Here is an 11,961-nt window from a genome sequence, read left to right on the forward strand (position 1 = left end):
TTGCAAAAATAAAACATCTCTCTTATACAAACTATGCATTACTGCAATATATTGTCAAAACTCTTTTTGTAAATTGCAAAACAAACACTTTTCCAAATACAACATGAAAAAACTTACAATCAAACAAAGTAAAGTTATTCCATATGTGACAATTATTAATCAGACAATTCAGATGAATTCAATTTTACAACAATAAAGGGCAAAACAGACTGAGACTAACTGAGGCATACAATTTGCGCTCCCCGATCTCAGTGCATCATGGCCGAAGACAATGGTATGGTGTCTCTCAGTCGGAACATTAGGGGCTCTAACATTATAGGGCATGTTTTGGGGTTTTTTTGTTTGTTTTTACTCTTTAATGATAGTAATATGAGGTCTCAACATGAATAAAAACAAACATAAGTTGTGCTTCAAGTGTTACCTTACTTCTGGAAGCAGACTGAGATGAACTTTCAGGCAGTTGATAACAACTAGAGCTAACGAAGGCTAACAGTTTAGCTCCACACTGTACTTTTTAAAGTCACCAGAAAACTGCAGCATCCACCTGTTTACTCACTGCGACTTCCTTCAACATGGATGATAGCTGATAGCCAGCTACGTTATTTGCAGCAGAGTTTTTTGCAAACTTATATCTAATACTTTTTTAACTCAAAAACTTAAGTCTATCAGGGAACATAATCCTGCAGCACAGCACTCTTTTTGTCCTGCCAGCCTGCACGACTACACCCACACTAGTGACGTGTCGGTCGCGAACGAAACGGCTCTTAGAGCCGACTGTTTGAAGTGAACGACGCGAGCCGACTCCTTATTGGGAGCCGTGGGTTTTTGTTTTTTTTCTTTCTCTCACCCTCTCTCTCGCACTTTTTTCCGCTTCACTCCGCACGCGAGCCTTGTGCTTTGCGCTGGGAAGAGGGGGGAGGGGCGGTAGTTACACTCGCAGTAGCACGGGAACAGAGCCGGAGGGAGAGAGAGAGAAAGAGAGCCAGGGACAACAACTTCACATTACAAAGGTATAGTAATCATCCACAACTATTTTCAGTTGCGGATGATAAAGGATTCAGAAAGTTTATTCATGCAGGCCTATATGACAGAGAATGTGCATCTTCTTTTTGTTTTCATATTTTAATTAATTATTTAATTGTGTTGGGGTTTGCAGTGTTTTGTGTTGTTTCACTTTAAATTCGTTTAAAAGGAAAAAGCTGAAAATTTAAATAGTTAAAAGTTGATGTAAATAGTTGGTTTTTGTATTATATGATTTATTTATTACATTTTATGTGGAGCGAATAAGTAAAAGTATATTTACGGTGGCGACTAGAGACACGTACAAACTCCAAAACACGTAAAAACTCCATATTACGTACAAACTCCGAAGCGCGTACAAACCCCGAAGCACGTACAAACTCCAAAACACGTAAAAACTCCAAAACATGTAAAAACTCAGAAGCACATACAAACTCCAAAACACGTACAAACCCTGAAGCACGTACAAACTCCAAAACACATACAAAACACAACAGAAGTGCTCCAGGATGCAGTGTTGAGCTTTTGTTACCTAGTGGCTACACAAGCCAGGAAGTACCAACGACCGGATTTGGTGTGTGGTAGTAACAGCTAAATGAACTTTTTTTTGAATTATTAGAATATATATGAGTGCTTGTGTATAAATACACAAACAATACACATATGCTTTCAATTGTGTAATTTAACTGATCTAGGTAGCTCTGTTTTGGAAGTTCAGTTAATACTAGAAATGTGCTTTGGAGTTACATGCTTTGTCTCTAGGGGCCACCGTATATATTTATATATAAACATATATAAATAAAACCACTTTCTTTTACATTAGTAATTCCTTTTGTGCATAATTTTATATTGTTGTTAATAATAAATTAATTAAAGCAACAAAACAAGCCGAAAGAGCCGGTTCTTTCTAATGAGCCGAGCCGAAAGAGCCGGTACTCTAAAAAGAGCCGGAAATCCCATCACTAACCCACACAGAGCAGAGGACACAGAATAGGTGGGTGGGACACACAGCAGCCAGGTGCTCTTGTGGCAGGCTGCTTTCCCATTGGTTAAAACATACTGGAACCTGTGTATTCTGATTGGTTGGGCAGGCTGTCTTTTCTCATAGCTATCACTTGTTAAAGTGATACCCTCATTTTATGTGGGTTACACATTCGTAAGTAATACAAATTTCAACAGCTGAAGGTGATTGTTGCTCCTCTGTTCACTGCTTTGGCCACTACGAAGATGTCATGTGGATATGAAGGCACGTACAGTGCCTCCCCATAGATGTGCTCTTTGGTGTCAGACCAATCACTGCCGTTCCTCTCTGATGTGCTATCCCGCTGCACTTGGTCCTGCCAGTTAACTCCATTGAGCAGGTCTCGGGTTGGAATGAGTTGTCAAAGCTCTTGAATTTTTTTTATGTCATTTATGATGTATGATGTTGCTCCTGCATCTACCATGATAACTTTCATCTTCAAATTGTTTGGTGGTATCTCATACTTTGTGTTCTTTGTTTTAAAGAGATACATGTCAGAGAAACAGGTACATTTTCCATCTTTCCATCAGAAATATAAAATCAAACTCATGTGAGGTAAACAAGTCATTTAGGCGAAATTTATTCTTTGCTTCCAATCCAGCATTAAAGACCCTAAGATGAACTGATCACCACCTGGTTTTAATTGGATCAGGGGGCATTTCACTATTGAGGCATGCATCTGTAGCTAGGTAAATGTGGCCTGTTTGTTAGAAGTACCTGAGTCAGATGTGGACACCCGAGGTGAAGGGAACCATCAGGCTGAAGCAGTAGTCCTATCAGGCTTGAGTAGCCTGTGGGACTTCAGAGGCAGCTCACAGGTTCTAGAAGGCCAGGCGGAGTGTGGCTTCGGTAGTGGTTAAAGCAAAAATGCAGTTGTGTGGGTAGTTTGTTGAGGCCATGGAACAAGACTTCCTGTCCACCTGGAACCAATTCTGGCAAACCAGCAGGTGACTTAGGAGGCGAAAGTAGTACTAGATTCTCGAGGCCATAGATGTTGGGGCCGTCTTGATTGGCACGCCTCTGCAACATTCCATGGAAATATGGGGCAGTGCCTCTGGATTAGCAGATTGATTCACATCTTTAAGAAAGCAGACTGAATAGTGTCCTCTATAGATGGATTACACTTCTCAGCCTTCCTGAGAATGTAAATGCAAGGGTACTAGAGAAAAGAGTCTATCTGTAAGTCAAATCTCAGATTGAGGAGGAATAAAGCAGTTTTTGTCCTGGTTCTGGAATGTTCAACCACCTCTGTATGCCAACTAGGATATTTGAAGTGCATGGGAAGTTATCCCAACAACCAACATGTGATGTACAACAACATTTGATGCACTTAAAACTGCAATGAGAGCTTGGTTCACATTGCTAGCAAGAAGTCTGACTTGCTCCTAGTGGGACTTCCCCAGGGCTCTCCTTTGCCATTCTTTATGTTCATAATTTTTATGGACAGAATGTCTTTCTAGATTCAAGTGCAGAAGGGTTCCACTTTGGTGATATCAGGATCTCATCTCAAATTAGGTGGTTTTGTTGGCTTGTACATTTCACATTTCAATTGACTTCAGTGGGTCATAGAATCAAATACATGACAAAAGACAAACTAATTTGAATGTGTACATTCAAATTAGGCTTTGGATCTTCCCACGTGTGGGACTAATAAAGGTTATCTTATCTTATCTTATCTTATCGTATTCTTCCTCTACAACACTGAAAACCAATTTGTTGAAGTTGTAATTTAACAATGTATCATACTTAAAAGGAACAAAAATTTGAGAAATGTCTGTTAAAGGAAAAGAATGCCATTGTCTCTAGCTATAAACCTCAAGTCCAGCCCCGCCCCCTCCTTCTCTGTGCTGCAGTTATAAATGTTAGCAGGTGCTTTTGTCTTGTTCAGCTGGGAGGGAGCTGAAGCTGAACTTATGTGTTCTTAACATGTGATGAATCTCTGGATTTGAATCTTAAATCTTGTATAGTCTAAAACGGCTTTCTGTTTGTTTTATGATTGCTAATGTGCACATTGTATCACAGGTGATGAGAAGAAATATAACATAATGAGGTAACATGTATATGTAAAACAACATCTCAACAATATAATACAAACTTTGCTCAGCCATTGGATCTGATAACTACAATTTATATTATTGCTGATCCATCTCATTCACTGGGTGAAATTAATCAGAAAATGGGAAACTCCAGTGAGATTTTTTCATTTGTGCTGGCTGCTTATGGAAATGTTGGAGCTTTAAAATACATGTATTTTGTAATGATATTGTTCTGGTACCTCTTTATATGTGTGGCCAACACAGTCCTCATTGTGGTCATACGTGTGGACAGAAGGCTGCATGAGCCAATGTATATACTGCTTTGTAATTTATGTGTGAATGAAATAAACAGCAGCACATCACTCTATCCTCTTTTGCTCTCACAGATGTTCTCAGACATCCATGGAATAACCCTGACTTGGTGTTTTCTGCAGATGTCTTGTATGTACACAAGTGCTTCTGTTGAGTTTTGCAGTTTAGCAGCCATGGCCTATGACAGATATATTGCAATCTGTCATCCATTTAGCTATAATGTCATTATGAACACAGAGAGAGTGTTTTTGTTGATTCTGCTTGTGTGGATTTTTTCATTCGTTAGTTTTTTACTCTCATATTCATTCATCTACAGTTTGAAGTTTTGTGGAGATATTATTGATAATGTATATTGTGACCACCAATTAATAATTAGACTTTCATGTTCAGTTTCAATCCAAAGCTCTCTATCTATCATATTCTTTGTCATAATGAGTATTTTATTACCATTCACTCTCATTTCAGTTTCTTACCTGAAGATTTTGGCAGTTTGCCGTAAAACATCCACAGAAAACAAGCAGAAAGCCGTGACTACTTGCACCCCTCAGATCGTCTCTGTGTCAAACCTGTTTATTGGGTGCATTTGTTACTCTATTGACTTCAGGTTTTTAGTTGCTCAGGTACCAGATGAAGTCCGTATAATTTTGGCTATATATCTCCTCATTTGTCAACCAATACTCACCCCATTTATGTATGGATTTAATTTGCCAAAGATAAGGCAATCCTGTAAAATGCTTCTGTTTAAGAGAAAATAAATATTTGTTCAGTAAGAAACTGTCTTAGAGCATCTCCGCCATGTAGGAAAGTAACATTCGGCAATCATTTCAAATAAAATCTGCTTATGCTATGTATTCGAATTTTCAAACACCTTTGTTATTCATTTTATGTAATTGTATTTCTTTACTAAAGCTACTTCAACAACATCTAATTTCCTCTGAACTCCAGGTATGAATCTCAGCTTTCATCAAGATGTTTTTCAAGCAAGAACCACAGTTGACCTAATCTGTCAACTGATCCACACCTGGTGGCAAGTACGATCACGTGGTAAAGCCGGATTCTTGGCCTCATGTTTTGTTCCAGTCATATCTGACCAATTTAAAAGTTTTATCTTTGAAAAATGTAGTTAATCTGATCAGACTGACCTAAGATACCATAACTTTAACAACAAAGAAGATTTCACCACAATCAACACCATTAGCAACATGGCATTGAAACCTTTGTCTAATAAAAAAGACTTAAAAGGAAGAAAACTGTGAAACTTGTGCACTAAATTGTCTGGCACTAGATTTGTTTCTAATGTATAGAATGTCTGAGTTCAGAGGAGAGTTCAGTGTGAATCTGGGATAAAAGCACTTTCTTCTTCATCATGTAGTGGTTGCTTCAATGGACCTTTAACATTTAACGAGTTTCCTTCAGTTTTCTTTTTTTTTAGTTTTGTGATTTCCCCAAATAATATTTTTTAAACAATCTTATCTCAGTGTTAGAAAAACTTCATGGCAAATCCAAAAATTGCTTTTACTTATTTTTAAAACCGGGGCACTTTCTTAATAGAAAGCTGTGTGATTTAGTTAATTTTTTTATTCCCTTGATTTGCACTTGATAAATGAGTATTCTGTCATGTTCCCTTTTTCTATTGCTCTTTTAATAAATTTATAAAGTATTTTTCTTTCTTTGACAGTAACTTGACAGATTTATTCTGAAACCACAGTAAAACACTAAACATCAAAATTGGTCAAATGAAATTACAAATATTAGACTTTGATATTTTTGTGTAGGCTGGCATATGCAATATTAAAAAGCATTCATCTTTGAATTTTAGTCAGGCTCAAACCGTAACAAACTCGATTTAAGATAGGAGGGATGATGAGGAATTCAATGGCCATGAAGTTCTTTAAATGCTGTGGCAGAGATGCTGATCCAAACCTCGAGTACATGAGATCAAAAAGCAAAGCAGTCGAGACATAGATATTAAGCAGACAACATAAATGTGACACAAAAGTCTGTCTGAACTTTTTCCTGCTTGCTATGAACATGCAATGCATTCACTTTTGTTGAACCACAAGCAAGTTTGACAATTGACAAGTTCACACAGTAAAGCTTGTTTATGTTGGATCCAAATAATTTAAGTCATGTAAAGCTTATGATGAGAATCTCAAAGCAGAGAGGAACAAGCCAGGACAGAGTGACTAACACAGCAGTCCTTTGTACAGAGATTACAGAATGATACTCCAGTGGTCTACATATGGTCACATATCTTTCATAAGACATTAGGAGTAAAATAGTCTGCTTTTGTGTTTAAATATAAAACAAAATCTAGAAAAAGGCATCAAACATGATGATGATATAAAATTAGATGAGTGTCAGACAACAGATCAAAGGCAAAATCTGGGGGGGAAAAAACCATCTTACACTTTTGTTTAATCAGTTTTCTGTTTGACGTTTATTCAGCTGTGTGAAAACCACCCGAGGGGGTTTTCTAATTCTAATTTCTAATCTAATCTAAAAACTTTAATCTCAGCCAAACCGATTTACTTAGGAACAAATAAAACACTGAAAAAAGCCAAACAGTAACATTTTTAGGTTATCTAAGTGACTTGTATATTACGTTTAACCTGAGTAGCAAAAGACCGCGGTGATCTGAAAATGATGTGCCGGGGGTTTGCCATTCTCGGCGGCTCTAGTGACCCTCGAGCTCCCGGCTAGCTATTGATCTGGTGGATAACAGACGTCTCCGAAAACATCGGCGCACTTTTGCAAATATGTGATATCTTGATAAACCGAGCAGATATTTGAAGTTTACACAGCTACATTCTCGCCTGAAAATTTGTTAAAAGTTTATTTTGTGACCCAGAAAGAGTAATAAGAGTAATATTATAAACTTAGTAGCGGCCGCCATTGTTGAAAACTGGAATTGGCTGAGCCGCACTATGAATTCTGGGATATGGTGGGCCACGAAGGACACACCCAACCCATCCTTCAAATTCGGGAAAAAGGAGGGCACATTTTGTCGGAGGAGTCTACGAATTTGGACAGCCTTTGTCGCGTCGATGTGACGTAATCAGCCTACAAAAGCGGCCTCAGGAGGATGCAGCCTATGAATTTGGACACCCCTCTCATTTCTATTACTATATTTTCTACCGCAATCAAAGGAAAGCAATCTTATCCTGTCTTTAGCCTACAATACTTTTGCAGGGACCAACTTAATGTTTCTCTCTAAGAAAGAAAATTAACAACATTTATCGGGAACAAAAAGTCTGTCTTTTTAAAAAATGGGAAAGTGTACCATTTTAATCATTGTTCATTATGTGATGGATTCTTACATGAGGAAATCAGATTCTCAAAAAAGGGATTCTCCGTCTCTGTAAGTCCAGGTGGAAAGGCTCGCCATTTAATTCACTGGAGGAATCCACCTCAGCAACAATCCAGCATACAAAAAAAGCCTGACCTATCAACAGACAGGATCAGAAGAGTAATTCAAATATTAGTTATGCTGTGCTAGCTATAATTCTCAACTTAGAATTTTGTTGACATCATATTTGACATCAATTTGTAATTAAAATGCTCAAATTTGCAAAAATAAAACATCTCTCTTATACAAACTATGCATTACTGCAATAAGTGTAGCAGAGTTTGTTGCAAACTTATATCTAATACTTTTTCAACTCAAAAACCTCAGTCTCTCAGGGAACAAATCTTGCAGCACAGCACTCTTTTTTTCCTGCCAGCCCTTGAGTACTAGTCCTTGAGTATCGTCACTGATTTCTAGAATCGATTCGATTCCGATTCACAAGGTCCCGAATCGATTCAATCCACGATTCGATTCAATTCGATTCGATTCGAATCAGGGACATTTTGCCTCAGACACTCAGAAATATTATAATTCAGATCATGCATCAGTACATTTCCATATTCTTATATCTATAAAAAGAAAACTGACACTTGCAAGACTTTATCAAAGGTGTAAGCATCACAGCAGATGCCTTTGTGTCAAAGTAACTGAGGATAAAACACAGAAAAACATGAAGGCAATTTTCCTGGCCTGGGATTTTATAAAAATATTCTGCAGTAGATCAAAAACGAAAGAAAACCATTAATCAACATATCAACATTACCTGATGCTGCTGAAGTGAAACAGAGCAAAGTTACAGACGTTTTATTAGAGACACAGCTAAGCGTTTTGCAATTTTGCATAATTTTAAAAAGTTTACATTTGTTCAGTATTGAACAGCAGAAACGAGGCTTTCTTTTTTGGAAGTAAGTAAAAGGAAAAAAACAGCAGCCGACAGCGCTGTAAGCAGCGGCAGACTTGTGCGTAACAAGCAAGCGAATAATGCAGAAAACAGATTTTTTGACGGGAAAATGTTCTTGAAGTATACTGAGTGAGAGAGAGAGAGAGAGCTGTGCATGAAGTGTGATTTTTATCGTGGTGGAAGCAAAATAGCAAAAGTAAGACGGAATTCATGACGATTTTTATGTGAAGCGTAGTTTGGATCTTCTTTTGCTGCTGGTTCAGTCAATATTGTTTGGAGAGAGATAAAACCTGCAGCTTCAGAATCTAGCACAAAAAGGATGTAAACACAAAGCGCAGACCCGAAACACCAGAATCAGTGAGCTGTCGGCTTTCAGCCCCGACTGTGTCCGTGCCATCGGGTGAGAAAGGTGATATCTCACTGATTCTGATCCGTAGGCGGGTCCACGCTTTGTGTTTACGTCTTTGTGCAGAATGTGTACCTGCTCTCATTTACTGTTTTAGCTGTTTGGTGGTTGTTGAAAATTTGTGAGGTTTAACCTGAGATTCTGGCATTTCGGGCAAAATAAATTTATATTAAAAAATCGATTCAGGATTTTAATGAATCGATATCATGTTATCCAAGCTAGAATCGATTTTAATCAATGAATCGATAATCAAATCCCACCCCTATTGACTACACCTACACATAGCAGTGAACACAGAGCAGGTGGGTGGGACACATGTCATTTATGATGTTGCTCCTGCATCTACCATGATAACTTTCATCTTCAAATTGTTTGGTGGTATCTCATACTTTGTGTGCTTTTCTTTAAAGAGATGAAATTCAGAGAAACAGGTAAATTTTCCATTTTTCCATCAGAAATATAAAATCAAACTCACATGAGGTAAAGAAGTCATTTAGGAGAAATGTATTGTTTGCTTGCAATCTAGCATTAAAGAGCCTAAGATAACGAGTGCAAACAAGTGTCTGTGAACACCCGTGTGTACAACTGTGTGCACACCTGTGTGGATCAGTGCAAGGTTTCTCCACGTAACGATCTGCTAGAGGATATGGAGAGCCATAGCCCCGTCCCCCAGGGCATGAAGCAGGCATGGAGGAGATTCACAACTCAGATATCCAGAGGCCCCAGAGTGCGAGAGCCCAAGGAGGACCACCGGAGGGGCATCCGTGCCACCCTCATGGGAAGAGCTGAGGAGACCCCAGATGAGGGGTCACCCAGCAGCCACGGAGCAGACGTCAGAGGGGGCTGCCTGCGGTCCCTGCCAGCAGCCAGCTGTGCCAGAGTGAACCGAGTCACAGGCCCAGAGGTCAGAGGCCTGAGGGCCCCCACACCCGGAAGAGGCCCGACTGAGCCACGGGCGGCAGGCCTCGCCATGCAGCCGCTGTGTTCGGGCTGAGTGCCCAGCCCCGAACACCAAGAACCTCCAACGCACCGACACCTGAGGGCATCAGCCACCGGCAGGAAGTGTAGTGAGGGGAGATAGGCATCCACACTTTGGAGGGCCTGAGATGTTCTCAGAGAGGTGGAGTCTGAGATCCGACCTGATATATATACATAGACAAACACGCAGACACAAACGTACATTCCTACCCTCATGCACACATATACAAATACTCAGCACTCACCCAAAGTAAAGACAGACAAAAATGGACATTGTACATACAAACACACTCCCCAAACATACTCTATACCCCAAGTCCAGGTACTCTCGTCCCCAGAGGAGGAAATTGCGCCTAGACCCAGGAGATGTTGCCCTTCTCTCCGGGGTGGAGGCAAGCAGACCACCTCTGGCCCCGCAACAGCAGGGAGGCCCCCCAACCCAGATCCCAATCGGATGGCCAACACCTCCGCCCAGCCCCTCCGCCCCAATGGCTAACAGAGAGCGGGGGTGTCTAAAGACCCCATACCTACCTCCTCCGGCTCATGAGTAGTGTTGCTGCGTGTTGTTCTAAAGTGTATTTAAAACATGGGAGGGCATGGTGTTCTCAGCCAGAGAGCAGCACAGGCTGATGATTGACTTTGTAATAGTATCATCAGATTTGTGGCTGTATATTCTAGGGTGGCGAGAAGAATGAGTTATCAAATGATCACCACCTGGTGTTGAGTTGGATCAGGGGGTATTTCACTATTGAGGCACGCATCTGTAGCTAGATAAATGTGGCCTGTGTGTTAGAAGTACCTGAGTCAGATGTGGACACCCGAGGTGAAGGGAACCATCAGGCTGAAGCAGTAGTCCTATCAGGCTTGAGTAGCCTGTGGGACTTCATAGTCAGCTTACAGGTTCTAGAAGGCCAAGCGGAGTGTGGTTTTGATAGTGTTAAAGCAAAAATGTAGTTGTGTGCGTAGTTTGTTGAGGCCATGGATCAAAACTTCCTGTCCACCTGGGATCAATTCTGGCAAACCAACAGGTGACTCAGGAGGTGAGAGTAGTACTAGACTCTCGAGGCCATGGATGTTGGGGCCGTCTTGGTTGATACGCCTCTGCAACATTCCATGGAAATATGGGGTAGTAACTCTGGATTAACAGATTGATTCCCATCTTTAAGAAAGCAGGCTGAATAGTGTGCTCTATAGATGGATTATGCTACTCAGCCATCCTGCAAGGGTACTAGAGTCTATCTGTAAGTCAAATGTCAGATTGAGGAGGAACAAAGCCGTTTTTGTCCTGGTCGTGGAATGTTGGAAGACCTCTTTATGCCATGTGATGTACAACAACATTTGATCCACTTAAAACTGCAATGAGAGCTTGGTTCACATTGCTAGCAAGAAGTCTGACTTGTTCCTAGTGGGACTTCCCAGGGCTCTCCTTTGCCATTGTTTATGTTCATAATTTTTATGGACAGTATTTCTTTCCAGATTCAAGTGCAGAAGGGTTCCACTTTGGTGATATTAGTATCTCATCTCAAATTAGGTGGTTTTGTTGGCTTGTACATTTCACATTTCAATTGACTTCAGTGGGTCATAGAATCACATACATGACAAAAGACAAACTAATTTGAATGTGTACATTCAAATTAGGCTTTGGATCACCTAAAAACAGAGAAAGTTGAATTTCCCTTAAGAATGACCAAAAAAAGGGTTATCTTCTTTATCTACAATACTGGAAACCAATTTTTTTTGAAGTTATAATTTAATAATGTATCGCACTTAAAAGAAATAGAAATGTGAGAAATGTCTGTTAAAGGAAAAGAATGTCATTGTTTCTAGCTTTTAACCTTAAGTCCAGCCCCGCCCACCTTATTTCTCCTTCTCTGTGCTGCAGTTATAAATGTTAGCAGGTTTGTTTCAGCTGGGAGGGAAGAAGCTGAACTTATTGTT

At 39.9% G+C, this 11,961-nt stretch overlaps 1 pseudogene; it reads right to left on the minus strand.

The window, feature by feature from the left end:
- Positions 1-6,191: 6,191 nt before the first annotated feature.
- Positions 6,192-10,017, minus strand: LOC109197448 (olfactory receptor 52E8-like; annotated as a pseudogene).
- Positions 10,018-11,961: the final 1,944 nt, after the last annotated feature.

Source organism: Oreochromis niloticus, linkage group LG16, assembly GCF_001858045.2.
Source record: "Oreochromis niloticus isolate F11D_XX linkage group LG16, O_niloticus_UMD_NMBU, whole genome shotgun sequence".
In the NCBI taxonomy this organism is placed as follows: Eukaryota; Metazoa; Chordata; class Actinopteri; order Cichliformes; family Cichlidae; genus Oreochromis; species Oreochromis niloticus.